Consider the following 26,958-nt stretch of genomic DNA (forward strand, 5'->3'; position numbering starts at 1 on the left):
CAAAAACTGAATGATGAAATTGAATGTTTATGATAATTTGCACAGTTGAATGCTGAAGAATTTTGAATGCAATGAAAATCTATTCATGTGAAATTCCATGAAAAAGGAATACAGTTACACCAAGCATGAATTTTAGTGTATTACCAATAATTTTTGGCTAATATTAACTAATTTTAACAGACACACATTTCAAAAGTGAGAATATCAATTTGTGTAGCAGCAATTCAACCTGATCTCTATGGATGTGGCTTAGGGACAAGGTATTTGCAAGACAGAAGTAAAACAAACACTGTGACATTGGAAAACAACAAGGCTTTTAACTGATGAGTTGGCATAAAATGTATCAGATGTGCCCTGGATGTAAATAATACAGATTTGACAACTGTATTTGTTATTTAGTGTTTATTCTTAACAGTATTGAGAGTTATTTTTATTACCACAACAACAGAAAAGGAAATAGAAATTGTATTAAAAGGCAGAGTGGCCTGAAATAAATTCCAGGTTGTTTAAAAGCCCATCAGGAGGCTGGAACCAGGGCTCACTCCGCCTGCAGTGCCAGCACCCAGGGTTCTAGTCCCTGTTGGGGTGCCAGATTCTGTCCCGGTTGCTCCTCTTCCAGTCCAGCTCTCTGCTGTGGCCCGGGAGTGCAGTGGAGGATGGCCCAAGTGCTTGGGCCCTGCACCCTCATGGGAAACCAGGAGAAGTACTTGGCTCCTAGCTTCGGATCGGTGCAGCTCACCAGCTGTAGTGGCCATTGGGGGGTGAACCAATGGAAAAGGAAGACCTTTCTCTCTGTCTCTCACTGTCCACTCTGCCTGTCAAAAAAAAAAAAATAAGCCCATCAAGAGACAGGTTTCATACTGAGTTGATTTTCAGTACTTTCACAGGATGTTACTATTTTGTAAGAATGTTGATACAGTAAACCCTAGGACACTCTAAAAATTCCTTGGTTAAATAGATGAAATTTCTTATTGTAGAGGTTTTATTGAGTTTATGTTCTCTGTTATTAACCAGCTTATGTTAACTTTTGCAGATTCATAAAGTTAAGAATTTGCTTGTGTTAGCTCCTTTGCTGAGTGGGGTAGTTTTAGAGCTAACAAGGAATGGGAGTATTTTTGTGCTCACAGCTTAAGAGTAATTTTGGCATGATCTCTAAACCACGAGGTATTAGGAAGGTGCTTGTATATGAGTGTAGTCCATCACCTGCCCAAGATCCTTTCTTACAACCTAGCCTGATCTCCACACACTGTTTTGCATGAATAATTACCATTTTTGGGAATGACACCTCAGCAAAGGGGTTCAGGAATCATCCTGGAGTTGCCATCCTATTTATCTCGTGTCCCCTGACTCAGAGCAAGTGCATTCAATTCAGGAAGATCACTTGCCACTGAGCTTTTCATCCTGGCCTTGGCTGTGAAGCCTGCAGACCCCAGGAGTGAGGCTATGCACCCAGAGCAAGTGTTGTGCCTCAATTTGGTCCTCTTGGGCATTTTATCTCAGCATTTGCTTAAGCTCAGGGTTTCTTTTTCTGCTACCATGTTTCTAGAAGATGTCCTGTTCTCATAGAAAGTGGAATAAAACAGTGGACTTTACAGTTGTAAGCAGGAGGATGAGAAAAATATATAAGCAAAAAAAAAAAGAAAGAAAAGAAAGGCGCCTTGTGGTAGAATTTCACCCCCTCCCAGCATTCGCGTTGATCGAGATGTTTGGCAGCTCCTAGGTGAAGGTGTTTAGGGAGGCCAGGGACTGGAAGAAGACGGGAAGAGACCTAAAACTCCAACTAGTTTTCAAAGGTTGGCCTCACTGTTGCTAAGTGACTCAACTAACCCTAGAAATTAGTTCTGCCTTCCTGTGACGTGCTTTTCCTGGGCCTTCTGCCAGAAAGAGCCTGGATCACGGGCATCCTGAGGAGAGACGCTGGCTTCAAACTACCACTCCCAGCAGGTAGTGGGCCACAGGCTGCCTGTGCCTGCGGATTTAGGAGGCCTGAAGAGCTAATCCTTGGAGCACCACTCCTGAGACCCCAGATGGCTATTGAGTGCTTAGGCCCCCACCTGCCCAGCAACCTGCTGTCAATGACCATGATAGGTTCATGGGTTCCTGAAAGGTGCAGCATTTTTGTGCCACCCTGCTCCTGAGTAGCCCAAAGGTGCACTTCCCCTGCCTAAGCCCTGGGACTCACAGCTGACCCCTGGCAGTGACAAAGGGAAAGTGTTCCTTTTGTGGTCAGCCCACCCTGCTGGTCCCACTGGTCCCTCACCTATTTATGGCAAAGGCAATATATGTATATTGTAAATAGTGTATCAGTATTGCATATTTTATTTTTTCTTTGAATTTATCATTGTTAGCTATATATCTATATCTATATATCATCTATTATATTTCAGGTAAACGACTTGTACTTGACTTAGCTTCATTTTTAATTACAGAAGTATAACTCTAATGGACTCTTGATCATTAAATGCATAAACATGTTATTGTCACTGTATGATTGCTTTGTTGTTGGCTCAGTGTTAATTCTGCTAATCACAATATAAATCATATTTTATGCCATGGAATTCATGAATGCCAGCTGTATGTATCATGATTAGCCTAAGCTAAGTCAATCTTAGCACTTGAAACTTAGTCCATCTTCCTGGGCATTTTCACGATGGGATTGTCAAAGTCAAAACTTTTGCTAAGTTTTCTTGGCCATATAATTACCCACCACTCATGAGAACTGCCTTTGGCCAGTAATTCTATCTTTTGAGAAGATATAAGTTCTAACTTTTCTGGTGTTCTATAAGACTGTAAATAAATCTTTGATTGCTGATTTTTTTACAAGGTGTAGATTTAATTGCAGACAATTTCAACGTATGATTTTTAATCAAATGGCATAAACTTCACTTGATTTTCTATGCATATCTATTCTTTTATCAAATGTAGCATAATTGTTTTGCCTTTTATTTCACTAAATTACTTCACATCTGCCTGCCACTCTATTTTGCTCTTTAGCCTATTACTCTGTGCCACTTCCAATAAACAATATATATCTCATATGGTAACATGTGCATATCTATTTTGTTATTTTGTTTGAATGAAGCTCTATTACTTTGGAATATCAATGTCAATGTTATTCTACGGTAAGTATATCCTACCACTGTGAATTCAAAACATCTTGCTTGTTTGTTGTGACATTGTCAAATCACAGAAAATTCTCTAAGTTTTACTGACAGTGTACACATTGTCTTATGCTAGTATACTCATTTTCCCTTCCCAGGGAATATTTGTTTAGCATTTCTGGAATTCTAAGGGATTAAATTGATTTTTCATTGTGAAATGCGAAAGTGTAAATTTTAATAAAAAATTCTTCACAGTATGATTACAGTCATGACCTTTGGTTTTGTAGCTCTGTAATTTTTCCAATTGTCATTTAATTATATTGGACTACAGTTGAAGAAAATACTTTATATCTGCTTGAAACACTGTTATGAGTCTTATATGGTAGTTTAGAATACCTTGTAGTGTTGTTTTGTCAGAACATGTAAACTTCTATTCATTTATTTTCATTTACTAATATTACCTTTATATATTACCAGTATCTTTGTATAGTCCAATGTTAGTCCTGTGAATGGTACATCACTTGGTGGTCCTTTTCTTCATCTTTTTTTTTTTAGACAGGCAGAGTGGACAGTGAGAGAGAGAGACAGAGAGAAAGGTCTTCCTTTTTTGCCGTTGGTTCACCCTCCAATGGCCACCATGGCCAGCACACCTCGCTGATCCGAAGGCAGGAGCCAGGTACTTCTCCTGGTCTCCCATGGGGTGCAGGGACCCAAGCACTTGGGCCATCCTCCACTGCACTCCCTGGCCACAGCAGAGAGCTGGCCTGGAAGAGGGGCAACCGGGACAGAATCCGGCACCCTGACCAGGACTAGAACCCAGTGTGCTAGTGCCGCAAGGCGGAGGATTAGCCTATTGAGCCACAGTACCGGCCCTCCTTTTCTTCTTATATCATTAACTCCCAGTAAAACTTTAGGTTTTCATGGGAGCATTCCAGTTCAAAATTTCTCAGAACCTCTTAGGCCAGTAAATTTAATTACCTTTAAAGGTGACATATTTTTCCTTTTTTGGAACACCATAGGATGTTAAATTTACATGCAATTTTGAACTTAAAAACTGTGAATCTGGATACAGCACCTTTTTTTGTGTTATCCTGAGAACAGGTATGTCATTTCAAGTATTTGTGTTGATTTAAATTTTTAATTTTCTACTTTAATGTAACTGACATGGCTATTCTTCAGAATCCATTATCTATTTATCATTTTATTATAGTTCCTATCAAATGTCAGTTTTACCTATTGTAGTCACAATATGATTTCTTTTTTTACCATCTCTATCTATTTTGTATTCATCCCTTACATTTGAATTAAAGGGTATCAAATATGTGTATCACTAATATCCCAGAGAAAAGCAATGCTATTCTGAAGATCTCCAAGCCTATACATTAACCTTTATCTTCTTTTTTTTTTCTGTACACTAATGTTGAATTTGAAAATGTAGCTTTTGTTACATGAATCTTTTCTATCACCTCACTTTAAAATTAGCATAATCTTTGTTTTTTTGATCTCTTAGTTCCAATATAAAAATAATCATAATGGATTGCTTTCCACCAAATAACAGATTCCTTAAAATTTTGTTTTCACTTAATCTTTGTTTCTAACAAATAGCTAAGTTCTCATAATAAAAATAGTCATGTCAAGCAACAGAACAGAAAAGGAAAGCCCCAAATAAATCCACAAATATATAAACAATTAATATTTGAAAAATGTGCTTTAAAGTTTCCCCGGAGAAAGGACAGTTTCCTTATCTAATGGTATTGGATTAATTAGATTTTCATATACAGAAATTTGGAAAAGATTATTAAGTTACACACTGATGTATCACCTCACTCCTTTTAGAATGTCTATTTTCCAAAAATTATTAAATAACAAATCCTTGTGGAAAAATACCTAATGAACTGTTGGTGGGAATGAAAATTAGAGCCCTTATGGAAATAATATGGAGATTCCTCACAAATAGTAAAGCTGTCATATCTTCCAGCTCTCATGCTTCTGTGAATGGATCCAAAGGGAATTGATTCAACATGTGAAAAAAATACCTGATCCCTTGTTTCTGTAGCAGTCCACACTGGTAAAGAAACTGAATTAACAAAAATGTTCAACATTGATGAACAGGATATGTATACATGATAGAATGTTACTTCGCCATAAGAATAATGATATTTTGACATTTGCGACAAAGCAAATTAAACTGGACATCATTGTGCCAAGTGAAATAACCAAGACAAAAACAAGCATCACGTTTTCTCCTATATATCAAAGAGTTTGAAATTGTGCGGATATCATATTATGGGGAAGTTATAAATAATGCCATCACTCAATTTTACTGCATACATGACAATATAACCTTTTCTTACTTTATGTTCATTGTCATAATTTCACATTATCTGATATTAATGCCTCTATAATATCTATACATGAAGTGATTATGGCAAATTGTCAATTTTAAAAAGATTTAATTATTGCAAAGGCAGAAATACACAGAAGGAGCTTGAGAGGGGAAGGATAGAGAGAGGGGATCTTCCATTCAATTGTTCATCCCCAAATGAATTCAAAGGCCAAGACTGGGCCAGGCTGAGGCCAGGAGATTCAACTGGGATTACCATGTGAGTTCAAGGGGCCCAAGTACTTTGCTCATTGTCTGTTGCTTTCCCAGGCACATTAACAGGGATCTGGACTGCAATTGCAGCAGCTGGGACTCAGACAAGTGCCCAATGGGAGGCTGGTGCTGAATGCATAGGCTCAGCTTTCTATGGCACAGATCCTCCACAGTGTCAAAATTTCCAAATATTAGAATAAATTTGGAAAATTCTTCTAGGACCACACAAAACACTAAATGTCACACTGTACCCCAGGCTTGTGTATAGTTATTAATAAACTTCAATTAAAAATAAAATCATATAATTCATGTTACCATATATATGTGCTGCTATCACCTTTATTTCTGATCATTTTAATTACCTTGGAAACAAGTGCAGTATGCTTTTCCTTCTTCACTATGTTCCCATCCTCTCAACAACAAGCAATGAAGAACATATATTTTCTATACATTTGTCTGCTTTAGGTATCGCATGCATGGACAATGGGATTCAAATATTCTAAGGACCAAGGTAGAGCATACATCTATAAGAGGAGTTTGGACCCTACCTCTTAGCTTCACTTACCCAAGACATAGTTTCAGCAAAAATGATAATGATGATGTCTTCCCCAGCCCAGAAGGGGAAAAAAAGCAGTTCAAGATTTAAATAGTACTCCAACCTCCAAACACATCCTGTAACATCATGGAATTTTTTCTGTCATTATTTTCTAATTTGCTATATATTCTTGTGAACATTTACACAGACACTAACTGCTTGGCATATGTGTTGTTTCTAAGTACTTTTCACAAGTTGTACTAGAATGAAACATGATAGAGCTACATCATATCATGCCAGAATCCTCTCTAGTAATCAATTTTAGGGCTTGAATTCTCAATGCTTTGTGAATTATTTTGGCAAATTGCTCCCTTATAAGGGTCCATTTGCTACTAAAACAAAGTCACATAGTTTGCTGTGGATATGCTAACTTGATATATGTATCACTATAACTTTACCTTTTTGTTTGAAAGACTGTGTGTTATTCACACCCATTATCATTAATTTTGAGAAATTATAAAGTTGTCAAAAAACACCTTTAGAACCATCTTTAGATATTATGGAAAGTGATCAAGAAATTGAAAAATACACAATGTTCTACTGTGAAGTCAGTTTAAATAATGCTTAGAAGATATAAAATACATTAATCAAATTATTTGCTACAGTAATTCAGGATTTATGGAAATGTATTTCCTCTGTGTCATTTAATCCTATTTACCAACTTTGACTAACAATAACTTACAATTTTAAAGGTATTTAGACTGCTTTACAATGCTGTAAGTTGCTGATTATATTTTATTCCTCATAACCTAAGTATTTTTCTTGAATTAAGTATTTTGCATATCATACACTCTAATGTAATAGCAGATTTTGTTGTCAGTTTGTCTACTGCTCATCATTTTTAATGTTTTCTAATATCTGATCTTTCATATACTGTATTAAATTTGAACTCACACATATATCAAACATTTTCATTCTAGTTTGTACATGTGTACACAGCTGTGTATGTGTCTGTGTGTGAATGACCCCATGCTTCACAGAGATAATATTAAGAATATAAGAACTTTGTTTTCACGCCTAAGTGTATATGTAAAACTTAACTATGCAAATACAATGTCTGTCCACAAACTGCTACAAGACCAGCCATTAACTAATACCCACTTATATTCAAAATCCAGTATTTAACTTGGTTATTTGAATATCCGTGTTCTGCACAATTGTCCCATTCAGTAAGAAGAGGTTAAATGTCCTTGTTGCAGGGCAGGCATTGTTCACAGTTCTGTCAACTGCATGTAACGTTAGCTTTTTGTTTTGAAAAATCTGAGACTGCCCCTGCACTTACAGTGAATATCTGTAATTTTTGAAGTCATTTTTCACCAACTAAGTTTCATACCAGGCAGCCTTCTCAAAATATTTGCATCAGAGTGATAATTATTGCAAACCAAATACAAAGTTTAGCCCCCTTTAGGTGAATTCAGCAATAAGCAGGAATTGGGTCAACATTCCAAAGTGCCTGCCTGCAACCCACATGAGGTAGAATAGAGAGATAAACACACCTTCTGCCCAGCATGAGACACAGTGCAAAAAAATAAAAATCTACATTTAGTGGTATCCATGAGTTCTCAATTTCTATCCACTCATTAAATCCCTAAAACTCAAGAAATCAATGTCATGTTTAAAATTTAAGAAATAGAGGCTACAATATCAATTATGATAAAAATTGATGGTGATAATAGGAGCTTAAGTAAAACCTACAAATACAAAGTAAATTGCTATTGTAAGTACCAGCAATGAACAATTGGAATTTAAGAGAAAATAATATTATTTTCAATACACAAAAATATAAAGAAAAGCAAGTTGGGCAAAAAAGAGGAGTATAAAGAAGGAGGAAGGATAATGGGAATTAAAATATAAAATCTGTGAAAGGCAAGCACATCCATTAGAGGATGAATAGCCAAACTGTTAGAGTAGTTGGGACCCTTGTGATTCAATGGGAAATTGGAACATACGGTGTGTAGACAAGAAGAAACAGAGGAATGGCATGGGTTATAATCATAGAGGTTTCAGAGACAAAAGAAGATGTTGGCTATAGTTAAATAGTGTGGTGACAACTGAGGGATGAAATGGCTTTAAGTAAAAGGCAAAGGGATAACCAAAGATAGCTGTGAACTATAAGCATAGTGGGAGAAAACACTCCAGGGTAGGAGCAAAGCCACTCTTTATAAAGGAATGGAGACACAGGAGTCCTGACACAGGCTGTATAGATCAGGGAGGTAAGCTACATGCAGAGGGGCTGGAGACACATGAGGTTTGGCATAGGAAGCAAGCACAGTAGGAGATATTGGGGAAAGATGTAGTATAAACAAAAGGGATGGAGACCCTACAACCAGCCCTTGCTGCAGGCACAAGGATAATAGGCTATTAAGAGCTGGCTTGGATGGCAAAGATTTTTTAAATGTCAAAATTGTGAAGATGAACATGCGTCACAGTCACATGGATGGTAAAATTGCTGATCATATATGATTTTCAGGAACAAGACCAGTAATACAGAAAAAGCACAACTTCCGGCCCATATATTTATAACTTTCAAAACATCCAAGGAAGTAAAACATTGCTCAATTTCCAAGATTCATGAAAAATGGCAATAAACAGAGAATATGTTTCAAATTATTTTCTGAATGCAGAATTTGGTGCAGTGGTTTAAAGCCCTGGCCTGAAGCACCAGCATCCCATATGGGCACTAGTTCTAGTCCCAGCTGCCTCTCTTCTCATCCAGCTCTCTACTGTGCCTGGGAAAGCAGTAGAAGATGGCCCAAGTGCTTGGGCCCCTGCACCCATGTGGGAGACCTGGAAGAAGCTTCTGGCTCCTGGTTTGGTATCAGCTCAGCTAGGGCAATTGCAGCCATCTTGGAGGTGAGCCAGCAGGTGGAAGAGTTCTCTCTCTCTCTCTCTCTCTCTCTCTCTCTGTCTTTACCTTTTTCTGTAACTCTGTATTTCAAAGGAAATAAAATAAATCTTTTAAAAAAAGATTGTCTGCAATGAACCTATAATAACATAATTAAAATATAACACTGAAAGCTTTTTCCCTGGAAGCAAAGATGTACAAAACTCTCTCCTTTCTCTTTCTGTCTTCAACAATGTGCTGATGAACAATTAGGAATCATAACAGGGAAAATTTTATGTATAAGAATATGCTTCTAGGGGCCAGCGCTGTAGCTCACTTGGTTAATCCTCCACCTGTGGCTCCAGCATCTCATATGGGCACCAGGTTCTAGTCCCGGTTGCTCCTCTTCCAGTCCAGCTCTCTGCTGTGGCCCAGAGGGCAGTGGAGGATGACCCAGATGCTTCGACCCCTGCACCTACATGGGAGACCAGGAAGAAGCACTCGGTTCCTGGCTTTGGATTGGCACAGAACCGGCCATAGCAGCTATTTGGGGAGTGAACCAACAGAAGGAAGACCTTTTATCTGTCTCTCTCTCTCACTATCTGTAACTCTACCTGTCAAATCAAAAACATTAAAAAAAAGAATATCCTTCTAAGCAACAAACCTGTCAATATATGTATATATGTTAGTGAAACTATTCTACACAGAGATAATCCAATAAAAGTTTAAACAAATAAAAACTGACAAGAGAATTAAGCAAGATAATCGTGTATAAGAGCAATATATAAATCCAATGTGTTATGTTGTATCAGTAAGAACAAAAATGACAATATTAAGTTAAAGAATACAGATCAAGGAAATATCTTCAAGAGAAATAAGAAAAAGAAAGGTCAATCTATGTTTTTGTAATATCTTAACAAAATCCTGGAATTAATATTTTTTTAAAAAAATCAAATGTCATCAAAGAATCAAGAATATATATAATATAAAGAAAGGCCCAGAATACCGTAGATTCAGCACCTTGTTATGCACATGAAGAACATTATTGAGAGTCCATGGGTCACAAGATTTTAACAGGGTCCTTGATAAGCAGCAAGAGAACTCTGGTGTTGTGATCATCAGGGAGGTGAGAGTGGCCTCTGTCTTGGGAGGTTCAAGCTGCAAAGAAGAGGGAGTTTCAGATCTGAAACAAAGCCGAGCTCATCTTTTCCTACACCTGCCACAAACTGAAACTAATGCCCTCATTGTAGGAACTTTTTTGATTGTCTGTGTCTTCTCTGACACTATGTGTGTTCATGGTTAGGGCAAACTTTAAAATCAGGTGCTGTAGGGCAACACTGCAGGACTACACTGGGTCTTCTTTTCTGGCATCCGAATACTAGGATTTCTGGGTTTGTTCCTGTGAGAGGCCTCAAGTTTTTCAGCTATTGCTGCTCTGTGAAATTCCCTCACCATAGGAGCCCTCAGGAGTACAGTGGGTCTCCTTGGAATCCAGAAAGGGGTGAGTGTCAGAGGCCAGTAGTGTCTGTGGCCCAGGAGATTTGAGCTGGGCCTGTAGCCAGGATGCTGGTGTCCTGTGTTGTCTCTAAATGAAACGGGTTTGTGTGAATCCTGGGGCCTCATAGCCTTCCAAATTGATGGTGATAACAGAATCGCTATGGGGAAATGAACTTCCATATATGATCTGATATCCTTAAGTTGAGAAACCAGGTCACAAGTTTACAATTCAGTCCTCTCAGCACAGCTCTTCCTAGGTTCTGAGTCAGTTTTCTTGTTGCTAATAATAGAATAGTACAGACTCAGTAATTAAGAAAGAAATGGTATTCATCTCATGGTTTGGGTCCAAGGTTGGAGGGCAGTATCTGGTGATCATCATCTTCTTGGCAGAGGCTTGGGATGGCTCAGAGACCATATGACCAAGTAAGGGAAGTGCAGGAGAGACAAACACAAATTAGCTTCTATAGCACACACCTGGGGATATTCCAGTACCTCAATAATCACATGAATGGATTTAGCCTAATCACTTCTTATAGGGTCCCACCTGTTCCCACTCATTAATTTCTCTTAACTGGGATTAAATATCCACAGGACTTTAAGAGGGGGGTTAAGTCTGGCAATAAATCCCTAAATAATTCACTCCTCTGGATTCTTTCCATACTGTGTGAAGAGTAAAACCTTTGTAAAGACCAATCATTCTCCCTACCCTCACCTCAAGATTACTTGTGTGAGAACTGAAAATGAAATGCACTCTTGGGCACACAGCATTTTCATTGTGCATCCAGAGTTGGTTTAGTCAAATGATCATTTGTACCAATTGAGAATATATAGGAAGATCAGATTCTGCTGGCTGTAAAAGTGTTTATAAATTTGATAGTTTATTTGTGACTTGTAAGAGAAAAAAAAAACAATTCTTTTCTCCTAAATTCATGGCCCATGGATCTAAAGACCCAGATATTTCCTGACCAATTGATATGGCTGTGATTCTGTCTAATACACAAAGTTCAGGCAATAGCTAAGCTTATGCTAATAAGATAGCTGTAGATGGGATCTCTGGATAATTTCAGAATAGGGACTGGTGCCAGAAAAACAAATACATACTTTTCATTGGCCTCTGCCTTGAGTGCTTGGACAAAGATCTGAATCTGTGATGTCTACTAACTCTGAATAATATCAGAATTGAATTGCTTGGAAGTTAATAGGTGTTGTAGATATATTGTTTGATATTAAGCAAACAACATATATTTGGTGTTAGTGACACAAAAGACTGCACACGTCAGAGTCTTAAACTGATTTTGAGTGATTTCTGCTGAGAATTAAGAAACTGGAGGAAGGAGCCAATGCAGACTGTTGGGAGGCAAAAGTAGGAAGTGTGGAACTCTCAGAATTAAATTTTCTGGCTGCTGATGTTTGCCTCCCTCAGTACCTGAGAGTTAATCCAGTTAGTCTACTTCTCCTTTGAGTGATCCCTAAAGTCTGGGAACCTGAGTAGCCTTCTGAGTTTGGGTTTCCTTGTTACTGCGGGATAAACAGGTTGTTTCCCAGAGCTGAGATTTTTATTGTCTTTGTAGAAAGTTGTTGCCTTTTAACTACACTTTGTCTACCTATTTAAACATCGGGTGTGCCATGATCTCAGTGTTAAACATTTAAACTCTTGCATAGAACCCTATTATAGGGTAATAAATCCTGAAAGGAAAGGAAAATGTTGACATCTTTCTTTTGTGCTAAATTTGAATAAGAATGTTCACATCCAGCGCCAGTGCTCGAAGGGGAGTGCCTGCCACACAGACAACAGCAGGGAGGCTTGGGACGTCCAGGGCTCCGAGTCCACACAACGGCAATGGAAGGGGAGCGGACCTGCGTGGAGAGCGTGGGAGCCCACAGTTCGGGACACCAGCAGCAGACTCAACACACCAGCGCTGGAACGCGAGGTGAGCCGAACCTCAATAGCCCGAGACACCGGCAGGCAAGCGGAGAGAGGAGACTAGAGGGAACAACCCCCGGGGGGGGCGGGGAGTTCACCAGGCTAGCTGGAAGAGAGAGAGAGAAAAAAAAAAAGGTGACTGGTACGGACACAGGTTTCTCTCTCTCCGCTCACCTCTCAAGGGCGATCAAGACAAAGAGCAGGCGCTATCTTGGACATACGTCATAAGCAGAGCGACCTCAGGTCTGCACCGGCCCTGAGCCTAGCAGAAAAACCTGACTCTGGGCGGGGCGAATTAACAGGAGATTAGGACCTAGTAAATTTGTGGTGCTACTGAACTGAGACTGTGAAAAAAGAGACGGTGGGGGAGAGAACTCACAGAATTCACGTGAGCACTCTCCAGAGACGCTACAATTCCGTAACTTTGGCAACCCAGTGGGAGACTGAAGGAGAATTTGAGCCCACTCTGAGGGCCGAACAGATTCCCTGTGTGGTCCTTGGGAAAGAGCTTCTGATCTCTGGCTCCTGTGGGTATATCATTTGCCTGCTAACTACCTCCAACTTCGTTCAGCTGTGCAGAATAAATTCCCTTTTGAATCAAAAAAAAAGAGAGAGAGAGAGGGAGGTTTACCACGCCTAACCTGGGAGTGTCACCTTTGGCACACCAAACAGAGCTCTCAGGCCACACCCATCTCAAGCCCTAAGGCTCCATCAAAAACAGATAGTCCACTTAATCTAGAGTCATAGTATAACAAGAAAAAGCACCACAGTGAAGAAACCAAATATCTCCAATATGCCAAATAACAAACGCAAAAACCAAGGTAATAAAAACAAGGAAGTCACCATGACGCCCTCAAATGAAAAAGACACCCCAATTCAAGATAATGAAGATGATGACATAGAAGAAATGCAAGAAGCACATCTCAAAAAATTGATAAGAACATTAAGAAGTTCTCAAAAACAAATTCTTGAACTACAGAAATCCTTAATGGACAAGATAGAAAATCTCTCTCGTGAAAATGAAATATTAAGGAGGAATCAAAATGGAACAAAACAACTAGTACACAGGAAACTGGGATAGTGACTGAAGTGAAGAATTCAATAGATCAAATGAAAAACACAATAGAGAGCCTTACAAACAGAATGGGTGAAGCAGAAGAGAGAATATCAGATTTAGAAGACAGAGAACAGGAAACGATACAGTCAGACCAAAGAAAAGAAGAGGAAATTAGAAATCTAAAACATATTGTCGGGTATCTTCAGGACACTATTAAAAAACCCAACATTCGGGTTCTAGGAGTTCCTGAAGGCATGGAGAGGGAGAAAGGATTAGAAGGCCTTTTTAGTGAGATATTAGCAGAAAATTTCCCAGGTTTGGAGAGGGACACAGACATCCTAGTACAGGAAGCTCACAGAACCCCTAATAAACACGACCAAAAGAGATCCTCACCACTACACGTTGTAGTTAAACTCTCCACAGTGAAACATAAAGAAAAGATCCTAAAATGTGCAAGAGAGAAACGTCAGATTACTCTCAGAGGATCTCCAATCAGACTCACAGCTGACTTCTCATCAGAAACTCTACAAGCTAGGAGGGAATGGCGAGATATAGCCCAGGTACTAAGAGAGAAAAACTGCCAGCCCAGAATATTATATCCTGCAAAGCTATCATTTGTGAATGAAGGTGAAATAAAGACTTTTCATAGCAAGCAGAAATTGAAAGAATTTGTTGCCACTCGTCCAGCCCTGCAAAAGATGCTTAAAGATGTGTTACACACAGAAACAAAGAAACACGGTCATCAATATGAAAGAAGGTAAAGGAAGGAAAACAAGGAAGGAAACCTCACAGCAAAAGATCACAGGGAATTCAAAGCATATATTAGAACTTATCTTTGGCAAATGGCAGGGCAAAGTTACCACTTATCATTAGTCACATTGAACGTGAATGGCCTGAACTGTCCAGTTAAAAGACACCGATTGGCTGATTGGGTTAAGGAACAAAACCCATCTATTTGCTGCTTACAAGAAACACATCTTTCCAACAAAGATCCATACAGACTGAAAGTGAAAGGCTGGAAAAAGATATACCATGCCAACAGAAATGAAAAAAGAGCGGGCGTAGCCATCTTAATATCAGACAACATAAATTTTACCACAAAAACCGTTAAGAGAGACAAAGAGGGACACTACATAATGATTAAGGGATCAATTCAACAGGAAGATATAACAATTATCAATGTATATGCACCTAACTACAGGGCACCGGTTTATCTAAAAGATTTGTTAACGGACTGAAAGGGAGACTTAGACCCCAATACAATAGTACTGGGGGACTTCAATACTCCACTCTCAGAAATAGACAGATCAACAGGACAGAAGATCAACAAGGATACAGTAGATTTAAACGACACTATAGCCCAAATGGATCTAACAGATATATACCGAACTTTCAATCCTACAGCTAAAGATTTTACATTCTTCTCAGCAGTACATGGAACCTTCTCTAGGATTGACCACATACTAGGCCATAAAGCAAGTCTCAGCAAATTCAAAAGAATTAGAATCATACCATGCAGCTTCTCAGACCATAAAGGAATGAAGTTGGAAATTAGCAACTCAGGAATCCCTAGAGCATATGCAAACACATGGAGATTGAACAACATGCTCCTGAATGAACAATGGGTCATTGAAGAAATTAAAAGAGAAATCAAAATTTTTCTGGAAGTAAATGAGGATAACAGCACAACATGCCAAAACTTATGGGATACAGCAAAAGCAGTGTTAAGAGGAAAGTTTATATCAATAGGTGCCTACATCAAGAAATTGGAAAGGCACCAAATAGATGAGCTTTCAATTCACCTCAAGGATCTAGAAAACCTACAGCAAACCAGACCCAAATCTATTAGGAGAAGAGAAATAATTAAAATCAGAGAAGAAATCAACAGGATTGAATCAAGAAAAACGTTACAAAAAATCAGCCAAACGAGGAGATGGTTTTTTGAAAAAATAAACAAAATTGACACCCCATTGGCCCAACTAACTAAAAAAAGAAGAGAAAAGACCCAAATCAATAAAATCAGAGATGAAAAAGGAAATGTAACAACAGACACCACAGAAATAAAACGAATCATCAGAAATTACTACAAGGACTTGTATGCCAGCAAACAGGGAAACCTATCAGAAATGGATAGATTCCTGGACACATGCAACCTACCTAAATTGAACCAGGAAGACATTAACATTTTGGATTGCATCTAATTGAGAAGTTTCTGTACTGCAAAAGAAACAGTCAGGAGAGTGAAGAGGCAACCGACAGAATGGGAAAAAATATTTGCAAACTATGCAACAGATAAAGGGTTAATAACCAGAATCTACAAAGAGATCAAGAAACTCCACAAAAACAAAACCAACAACCCAATTAAGAGATGGGCCAAGGACCTCAATAGACATTTTTCAAAAGAGGAAATCCAAATGGCCAACAGGCACATGAAAAAATGTTCAAGGTCATTAGCAATCAGGGAAATGCAAATCAAAACCACAATGAGGTTTCACCTCACCCCGGTTAGAATGACTCACATTCAGAAATCTACCAACAACCGATGCTGGCGAGGATGTGGGCAAAAAGGGACACTAACCCACTGTTGGTGGGAATGCAAACTGGTCAAGCCACTATGGAAGTCAGTCTGGAGATTCCTCAGAAACCTGAAGATAACCCTACCATTCGACGCAGCCATCCCACTCCTTGGAATTTACCCAAAGGAATTTAAATTGGCAAACAAAAAAGCGGTCTGCACCCTAATGTTTATTGCAGCTCAATTCACAATAGCTAAGACCTGGAACCAACCTAAATGCCCATCAACGGTAGACTGGATAAAGAAATTATGGGATATGTACTCTTTAGAATACTATACCGCAGTAAGAAACAATGAAATCCAGTCATTTGCAACAAAATGGAGGAATCTGGAACACATCATGCTGAGTGAAATAAGCCAATCCCAAAGGGACAAATACCATATGTTCTCCCTGATCGGTGACAACTGACTGAACACCAAAGAGGAAACCTCCTGAAGTGAAATGGACACTATGGGAAATGGGGACTTGATCAGCATAGCCCTGACTGTTAATGAACAACTTAATACATTATCCCTCTTAGTAGTTTTTTTTATCTGTTCTACTTAATATGACTGGTTTAATTCTGTAATTAATACACAGTTATTCTTAAGTGTTGAAAATTAACTGAAATGTGATCCCTGTTAAACATAAGAGTGGGAATAAGAGAGGGAAGAGATGTATAATTTGGGACATGCTCAAGCTGACTTGCCCCAAATGGTAGAGTTAGAAACATACCAGGGGATTCCAATTCAATCCCATCAAGGTGGCATGTACCAATGCCATCTCACTATTCCAAGTGATCAGTTTCAGTTCACAATTGATCATAATGAAAGGACTAAGAGTCAAAGGGAGCACATAAACAAGTCTAGTACCTGCTAACACTAACTGATAGAATAAATAAAGGGGAGAGTGATCCAACATGGGAAGTGAGATACTCAGCAGACTCATAGAATGGCAGATGTCCTAAACAGAACTCTGGTCTCAGAATCAGCCCTAAAGGCATTCGGATCTGGCTGAAAAGCCCATGAGAGTATTTCAGGCATGGAAAGCCAAGAGACTCTGGTAAAAGATCTCTGTGAGTGAGATCCCAGTGGAAAGAACAGGTCATCAAAGAAGGAGGTACCTTTCCTTGAAGGGAGGAGAGAACCTCCACTTTGACTATGACCTTGTCTAAACAAGATAAGAGTCGGAGAACTCAGAGGGCTTCCATAGCCTTGGAAACTCATGACTGGAGCATAGGGAGATTACTGATGCCATAGACAGGAGTGTCAATTGGTAAAGTCAACAACAGGAGTCACTGTGCACTTACTCCTCATGTAGGATCTCTGTCCTTAATGTGCTGTGCATTGAGATTTAATGCTATAATGAGTACTCAAACAATATATTTCACTTTGTGTTTCTATGGGGGTGCAAACTGTTGAAATCTTTACTTAATGTATACTAAACTGATCTTCTGTAAAAAAAAAAAAAGAAATTATCAATTCCCAACTTGACTCTCACTGAGATTAAACAGGAAAATAGGTCTGATCTGATTTCATCATCATTTAAAGAAATCATCTATTATTTTTCACTTTATGTTTCTGTGTGGGAGCAAACTGTTGAAATCCTTACTTAATGTATACTAAGCTGATCTTCAGTATATTAAGATAATCAAAAATGAATCTTGATGTGAATGGAAGGGGAGAGGGAGTGGGAAAGGGGAGGGTTGTGGGTGGGAGGGACGGTATTGGGGGGAAGCCATTGTAATCCATAAGTCAGACTTTGGAAATTTATATTCATTAAATAAAAGTTAAAAAAAAAAAGAATGTTCACATCCATAGAATTAAATACCCAGGAAAATATAGAGGCCTTGGTTAGTTCGGGTGGTTTCCAAATCCCTTGTACTTCTGTCCCCACAGATGACCATGTTCTGGTTTTTGTTTGATGTTTTCATTTGCTTACATTCTGTTTCTCTAAACCATGAGTTTTGCTTGCTTTTTTTTTTTTTGACAGGCAGAGTGGACAATGAGAGAGAAAAAGAGAGAAAGGTCATCTTTTCTGTTGGTTCACTCCCTAAATGGCTGCTATGGCTGGCACATTGCAGCCAACATGCTGCGCAAATCCGAATCCAGGAGCCAGATGCTTCCTCCTGGTTTCCCATGTGGGTGCAGGGCCCAAGCACTTGGACCATCCTCCACTGCCTTCCTGGGCCACAGCAGAGAGCTGGACTGGAAGAGGAGCAACCGGGACAGAATCCAGCGCCCCAACTGGAACTAGAACCTGGGATGCCAGCACCGCAGGCAGAGGATTAGCCTAGTGAGCTGTGGCACTGGCCTTGCTTTTTGTTTGTTATTTGTGAGAATCTTTCTTGATTTGTGTTCCTCGTCTGCTAATTCTTGGTCAATTTTTTTTTTACATTATGGCAAAATGTTGTCATGTTATAGATTGTGTATAAAATGTGATTCTGTAGGAAATATTGATAGTGCACATGGATTGTCTATCTTTTCATCCATATATACTGATTTGTGTTATTTTACAACTCTTGGATTGATCTTATTCATTTATTTCCTCCATCTAGCGTTAGCTGAGGTATCTGTACAATGACATATTGATAACCACTATTTATCCCTGGTTGTGTATTTATACCATTGTATTTATCTCTTTTGATTAGCACTGCTCAATTCTTGCAGTTTTGAAAGCATTTTTCTTATATATTATAATGCTCTATTTCTGAACAGTGATATGAAGCATTGTAATAACTTCATAGAATACTACCTGTTCCTCTCACTATGTAACCCCTTTTTAAAATTCCTGACATAAATCCTGATTAAGCTGAAGTGCATATTGCTTTTCCAGGCTTCATTGTACTGGTGTTATAATGGATGGTGTTTCTGAATATTTTTGATTTAATCAATTTATGTCTTCATTTAATCTTTTGAAATCTGTACATATTTATCTTAAGTTGACAAAAATGTAATGTATCTAGTACACAAAATAATGTTTGGAGTATATATAAATAAAGACAACTACCATATGTATTATATGACAGTTTTACATAATGAAAACACATAAAACCTAATGTCTAAATTATTTTTATAGTAGACAACATTATAATTAAGTGTTGTCATCATATTATACTATAGATGTCTTGAAATTATTCCTCCTATACAAAGAAAATATGTTTTCCTTTGACCAAAATGGATACAAATCCCATCCATGTATATTTACATTTCAATGGTTTACATATAGACAGCACAATATGGGGTCCTGGTTTAAATTTAACTGGCATATTTAGATGGTGCACACTTAAAATGATTATAGTTGATATAGTATGCATCATATTTGTTATATTATTTTCTGTGTTATTATTTTATGTCTTATTTACTGTTGATTAGAATTTCTATAATGCAGAGGGAAAAAGATCCTCCAGTTATGGTTTGCTCTCCTACAGGAGTTATGGCTTGGCTAGGCCTAAGACAGGAACCAGGAAGTCCATCCAGATCCCAACCTGTGTGACAGGGATCCAAGCACTTGAACCATGTGCTGCTGCCTTCAAAGTGTGCATTGAAAGCAAATTGAATCAGAATTGGAGCTGTTGGAATTAAAGCTAATGTTTTGATGTAACATGTAGACCTCACAATCAATGTGGTAACTGCTACAACAAACACCCATTCAAATTCTTGTTAATTTTTTTCTGCTCATTTTATTTTTTATTTTTCTCTGAAGGGAGGAGAGAACCTCCACTTTGACTATGACCTTGTCTAAACAAGATAAGAATCTTGTGTGGGAGCAAGCTGTTGAAATCCTTACTTAATGTATACTAAGCTGATCTTCTGTATATTAAGATAATTGAAAATGAATCTTGATGTGAATGGAAGGGGAGAGGGAGTGGGAAAGGGGAGGGTTGTGGGTGGGAGGGACGGTATTGGGGGGAAGCCATTGTAATCCATAAGTCAGACTTTGGAAATTTATATTCATTAAATAAAAGTTAAAAAAAGAAAAAAAAAGAATAGGTCATCAAAGAAGGAGGTACCTTTCTCTGAAGGGAGGAGAGAATTTCCACTTTGACTATGACCTTGTCTAAATATGATCAGAGTTGGTGATCTCAAGAGGCTTCCATGGCCTTGGCGACTCATGACAAGAGCCTGGGGTGATTACTGATGCCATAAACAAGAGTGTCAATTTGTTAAGTCAACAACAGGAGTCAGTGTGCACTTACTCCTCATGTAGGATCTCTGTCCTTAATGTGCTGTACATTGTGATTTAATACTTTAACTAGTACTCAAACAGTATGTTTCACTTTATGTTTCTATGTGGGTGCAAACTGTGGAAATCTTTACTTAATATATGCTAAACTGATCTTCTGTATATAAAGATAATTGAAAATGAATCTTGATGTGAATGGAAGGGGGGAGGGAGAGGGAAAGGGGAGGGTTGCAGGTGGGAGGGAAGTTGTGTGGGGGGGAAGCCATTGTAATCCATAAGCTGTACTTTGGAAATTTATATTCATTAAATAAAAGTTAAAATATATATATATATAAAAATTTTATTTGTTTAATTTATTTATGAAAGGCAGAATCACAGAGTGACTCTGCTGGTTTAGTCCTCAAATTCCTTCAAGAGTGCAAATGAGCTTAGCCAAATACAGGAGTTGGTGTAGGCAGCCTTTGGACAAGTCAAGACTAATCTAGGCCTTGAGGAATTCCTGAGATGAGAAAGTCACATACTCCCATCCTGAAGGAGGATGATAATCAAGAACACCCTGTTAAAATTATCTGTGCTACTGGAGGCCCCAATAAGTTGCTTATGTATGTTGTTATCTTTTGTGCTTCTTTGTTCTGCAGCTGGATATGTATAAATACTGCTGGGAATTTAGAATAAATGAGCCTTGATCAGCCTTGTTGGCTTGGCTCCATTCTCTGTGATCGCTTTTCTCTCTTTTAGGTCCCTCTCCCTCCCTTAGGTTCTGTTCAACTGGTGCAGCTGGCCCGCAAAAGTTAGGAACTCAATCTGTGTCCAAGATTCAGTTAGCAGGGACCTTGACCTATCTCCTGCTCCCTTCCATGGTGAATATTAGCAGGAAGCTGGAATTGAGAGTTTAGCCAGAGTACAACATCAGCACTCCAAAGTGGGATGAAGGCATCCCAAGGAGCCTCTTAAATATTGTGCTAAATGCCCAACACCTTGCCTCCTTTTCTTAAGCATAATATAGGATCTCATTTAACTCCATTCTTAAGGTATCTTGAATATATGTCCTTTAATTTTTTCTTTCAGTAATTTCACTGGAGTTGGCCATACCCATTTTCAAATAATCTATACCCAATTTCAAATGACACTATTTTTTGGAAGTTCAGATAGCTTATAAAAATACTCTCAAAACTTTACTGCTACCCTTTATATAATTTCTGACATTAATTTAATGATCACAAATTTTAACAACAATCCTCATTATTGATATTATTATTTAAATAAAGACTAATCTACAAGATCACATGGAAATAAAGAATATAAATATCTTGCTGTACCTTCATTTGCTTTCAGTCTTTCCCTTACTTGGTCTGACAACCAAAACTAAGCTTGTTCTTTCTGTCTGATGAATTATTTTCTTACTCACTTGAGAGAAAACAAGAGACAGTGAAGGAGAGAAAGACCTCTGATTCACAAGTTCACTTCACAAATGCTCACATCTTCCAGGGAGGGATCAGGTCTAAACCTGAGAGCTGTTAACTCACTTCAGGTTTCCATGTGGGTGGCACAATCCCCATGTATTGAGCCATCACTTTGGCTTCTCAGGGTCTGCTTAAATTGGAAGCTGGAGTCAGGATCAGAACCAAGAAATGAACCCAGATCCTCCATTGTGGAATACAATTTTCTTAATTGCTACACTAAACACTCACCCCATTCCTGTTTTTAAACTGAGATATATGGATCCAAGGTTGAACATCATGCCTGTAATTTGACAACAGTATTAAGAAAAATGAAACAGTATGAAAGGATGGGGTTTTGTGCAGTGAGTGAAGCTACCACTAGAGATGTCTTCACATCATATTTATGTGCCTCATTCAAGACCTGGCCACTCCACACTTCCAATCCACATTCCTGCTAATGTATCTGAGAGATACATTTTGAAAGCATTGGCAGAAATCTCTTTGGTATGCTTATTTCTTTTGATTCTGATACAACACAATGGTTGGGAAGATTATCATTTTTCAGTTTTGAGGAATGGCCATGCTAGTCTCCATAATAGGCTAACTTGCATTATCATAAGTTATTTTTTAAATATTTATTTATTTATTTATTTATTGGACAGGCAGAGTTAGACAGTGAGAGAGAAAGGTTTTCCTTCTGTTGGTTCACGCCCCAAATGGCTGCTATGGCTGGTGCACTGCACTGACCCGAAGCCAAGAGCCAGGTGCTCCTCCTGGTCTCCCATTCGGGAGCAGGGCCCATGCACTTGGGGCATCCTCCACTGCCTTCCTGGGCCACAGAAGAGAGCTGGACTGAAAGAGGAGCAATAGGACAGAATCCGGTGCCACAATCGGGACTAGAACCCGGTGTGCCGGTACTGCAGGTGGAGGATTAGCTAAGTGAGCCATGTGCTGGCCTATATTTATTTGAAAGGCAGAGTTAGGCTGAACAAGAGAGAGAGGGAAAATATGTCATCTATCTACTGGTTAACTCCTCAGATATCAGCAATGGCTGTACTGGGCCAACAGAAGCCAAGAGCCAGAAGCTTCCCCAGGGTCTCCCATGTTCCCTTGTGGGTTTAGAGGCATAAAGACTTGAGCCATCTTCCATTGCTCTCCCAGGCCACAGCAGAGATCTGGATTAGAAATGGAACAGCTGGGTCTCAAAGAATTGCCCATATGGGATGTTGACATGGCAGGTAACAGCTTTACTTGTCACACCACAGTCCTGGCACCAAGGATTTAGGTTTTCTTTGCTTCGTATCCCATCAGAATTTGTTTTATGGAGTGAGGGGATACTTACTGCATTTTGCTTTGCATTTCCTATCTAATACTTATATTGCATGTATTCTCATTTTTTTTGACCATAAGTGCTTGGGCCCTACACCCGCATGGGAGACCAGGAGGAAATACCTGGCTCCTGGCTTCAGATCAGCATGGCATGCCAGCTGTGGTGGCCATTTTGGGGGTGCATCAATGGAAGAAAGACATTTCTCTCTGTCTGTCTCTCTTTCACTGTCTAACTCTGCATGTCAAAAAGAAAGCCTTTATTCATCACATGATGTTAAAATATTTTCTCCTATTCCCTTGGTTGCTGCTGACCTTTTTTGAGTGTTTCCTTTTAAGTGCAGAAGCATCTTAGCTTAATGTAATCCTTTTTTTTAACCTTTTATTTAGCAAATGTAAATTTCCAAAGTACAGTTTATGGATTACAATGGTTTCCCACCCCCATAACTTCCTTCCTGCCCACAACCCTCCCAACTCCTGCTCCCTCTCCCATTCCATTCACATCAAGATTCATTTTCAATTATCATTATATACAGAAGATCAATTTAGTATATATTAATTAAAGATTTCAACAGTTTGCACCCACACAGAACATAAAGTGTAAAATAGTGTTTGAGTACAAGTTATAGCATTAATTCACATTGAAAAACATATTAAGGACAGAGGTCCCACATTGAGGAGTAAGTGCACAGTGACTCCTGTTGTTGACTTAACAAACTGACACTCTTGTTTATGGTGTCAGTAATCTCCCTAGGTTCTTGTCATGAGTTGACAAGGCTATGGAAGCCTTTTGAGTTCGCCAACTTTGACCTTATTTAAACAAGGTCATACTCAAAGTGGAGTTTCACTCCTCTCTTCAGAGAAAGGTACATCCTTCTTTGATGGCCCGTTTTTCTACTGGGATCTCACTCGCAGAGATCTTTCATTTAGGTTTTTTTTTCCCCAGAGTGTCTTGGCTTTCCATGCCTGAAATACTCTCATGGGCTCTTCAGCCAGATCCGAATGCCTTAAGGGCTAATTTTGGGGCCAGAGTGCTTTTTAGGACATCTGCCATTCTATGAGTCTGCTGTGTATCCCGCTTCTCATGTTGGATCGTTCTCTCCCTTTTTGATTCTATCAGTTAGTATTAGCAGACACTAGTCTTGTTTGTGTGATCCCTTTGACTCTTAGACCTATCAGTATGATCAACTGTGAACTGAAATTGATGACTTGGACTAGTGAGATGCCATTGGTACATGCCACCTTGATGGGATTACATTTGAATCCACTGGCATGTTTTTAACACTACTATTTGGGTCAAGTCAGCTTGAGCATGTCCCAAACTGTACATCTCATTTATTTGGTGCCTTTCTAATTTCTTGATGTAGGCACCTATTGAATAAACTTTCCTCTTAACACTGCTTTAGCTGTATCCCATAAGTTTTGGCATGTTGTGCTGTTATCCTAATTTACTTCCAGAAAGCTTTTGATTTCTCTTTTGATTTCTTCTATGACCCAGTGTTCATTCAGGAGCATTTTGTTTAATTTCCATGTGTTTGCATATAGTTTAGGGATTCCTGAGTTGCTTGTTTCCAACTTCATTCCACTGTGGTCTGAGAATCTGCATGGTATGATTCTAATTCTTTTGAATTTGCTGAGACTCGCTTTATGGCCTTGTATGTGGTCAATCCTAGAGTGGCCACATTCCATGTACTGCTGAGAAGAATGTGTATTCTCTAAGTGTAGGATCAAAAGATCTGTAGATATCTGTTAGATCCATTTGGGCTATAGTGTCATTTAAGTCTACTGCTTCATTGTTGATCTTCTGTCCTGTTGATATGTCTATTTCTGAGAGTGGAGTATGGAAGTCCCCCAGTACTATATTGTATTGGAGTCTAAGTCTCCCTTTACGTCCCTTAACATATCTTTTAAATAAACCGGTACCCTGTAATTGGGTGCATATACATTGATAATCGTTATATCTTCCTGTTGAATTGAACCCTTAATCATTATAGTGTCCCTCTTTGTCTCTCTTAACGGTTTTTGTGTTAAAGTTTATTTTGTCTGATATTAAGATGGCTATGCCCGCTGTTTTTTCACTTCTGTTGGCATGATATATCTTTTTCCAGCCTTTAACTTTCAGTCTGCATACATCTTTCTTGGAAAGATGTGTTTCTTGTAAGCAGCAAATAGATGGGTTTTGTTCCTTAATCCATTGGCCAATCTGTGTCTTTTAACTGGAGAGTTGAGGCCATTAACATTCAATGTGACTATTGATAAGTAGTAAATTTGCCCTGCCATTTTCCCAAAGATATTTTCTAATATAGGCTCTGAACTTCATGTGATCTTTTACTTTGAGGTTTTCTTCCTTTACCTTGTTTCATAGTGATGAACGTGTTGCTGTGTTTCTGTATGTAACACACCTTTAAGCACCTTTCACAGGGCTGGATGAGTGGCAACAAATTCTTTCAATTTCTGTTTGCTATGAAAGATCTTTATCTCATCTTCATTCACAAATGAGAGCTTTGCAGAATATAATATTCTGGACTGGCAGTTTTTCTATCTCAGTACCTGGGCTATGTCTCGCCATTCCCTCCTAGCCTGTAGGGCTTCTGATGAGAAGTCTGCTGTGAGTCTAATTGGAGTTCCTCTGAGACTAATCTGATGTTTCTCTCTTGCACATTTTAGGATCTTTTCTTTATGTTTCACTGTGGTGAGTTTGATTACAACATGTTGTGGTGAGGATCTCTTTTGGTCATATTTACTAGGGGTTCTATGAGCTTCCTGTATTAAGATGTCTCTGTCCTTCTGCAAACCCAGGAAGTTTTCTGCTAGTATCTCACTAAAAGGCCTTCTAATCCTTTCTCTCTCTCCATGCCTTCAGGATCTTCTAGAACTTGAATGTTGTTTTTTTTTAATAGTATTGTGTAGATAACAACAATATTTTTTAGATTTCTAATTTCCTCTTCTTTTCTTTTGTTTGACTGTATCCTTTCCTGTTCTCTGTCTTCTAAGTCTGATATTCTCTTTTCTGCTTCACTGACTCTGTTTTTAAGGCTCCCTAATGTGTTTGTCATTTGATCTACTGAATTTGTCATTTCATTTTGATTCCTTTACACTATCACAATTTCATGTTCTACTAGTTTCTTCATTTCATTTTGATTCCTCCTTAAGATTTCATTTTCACAAGAGAGATTTTCTATCTTGTCCAGTAAGGATTTCTGTAGTTCAAGAATTTGTTTTTGAGAACTTCTTATGTTCTTATCAATTTTTTGAAATCTGTTTCTTGCATTTCTTCTATCTCATCATCTTCATAATCTTGGATTTGGGTGTATTATTCATTTGGGGGCATCATAATGTCTTCCTTGCTGTTGTTTCCTCAACTTCTGTGTTTGTTTCTTGGCATTGTGGAGATATTCTTTGGTTTTTTCTTCCCTTGCTGTGGTGTTTTTTCTAGTTATACTATGACTGTATTAAGTGGACTGTCTGCTTTTTTTTTTTTTTTGAAAGGCAGAGTAGACAGTGAGAGAGAGGCAGAGAGAAAGGTCTTCCTTTTCTATTGGTTCACCCCCCAGTGGCCACTGCGGTCAGTGCACCATGCTGATCTGAAGCCAGAAGCCAGCTGCTTCTCCTGGTCTCCCATGAGGGTGCAGGGCCCAAGGACTTGGGCCATTCTCCACTGCACTCTCGGGCCACAGCAGAGAGCTGGACAGGAAGAGGAGCAACCGGGACAGAATCCAGCACCCTGACTGGGACTAGAACCTTGGGTGCTGGCACTGCAGGTGGAGGATTAGCCTCCTGAGCCACAACACTGGCCAGACTGTCTGCTTTTGATAGATCTTTAGAGGCTTGTGATGGGTGTGACCAGGCAGCCCTG

This window comes from Oryctolagus cuniculus, chromosome 2 (genome assembly GCF_051225735.1).
Source record: "Oryctolagus cuniculus isolate XC-2025 breed Fujian yellow rabbit chromosome 2, ASM5122573v1, whole genome shotgun sequence".
Taxonomy (NCBI): Eukaryota; Metazoa; Chordata; class Mammalia; order Lagomorpha; family Leporidae; genus Oryctolagus; species Oryctolagus cuniculus.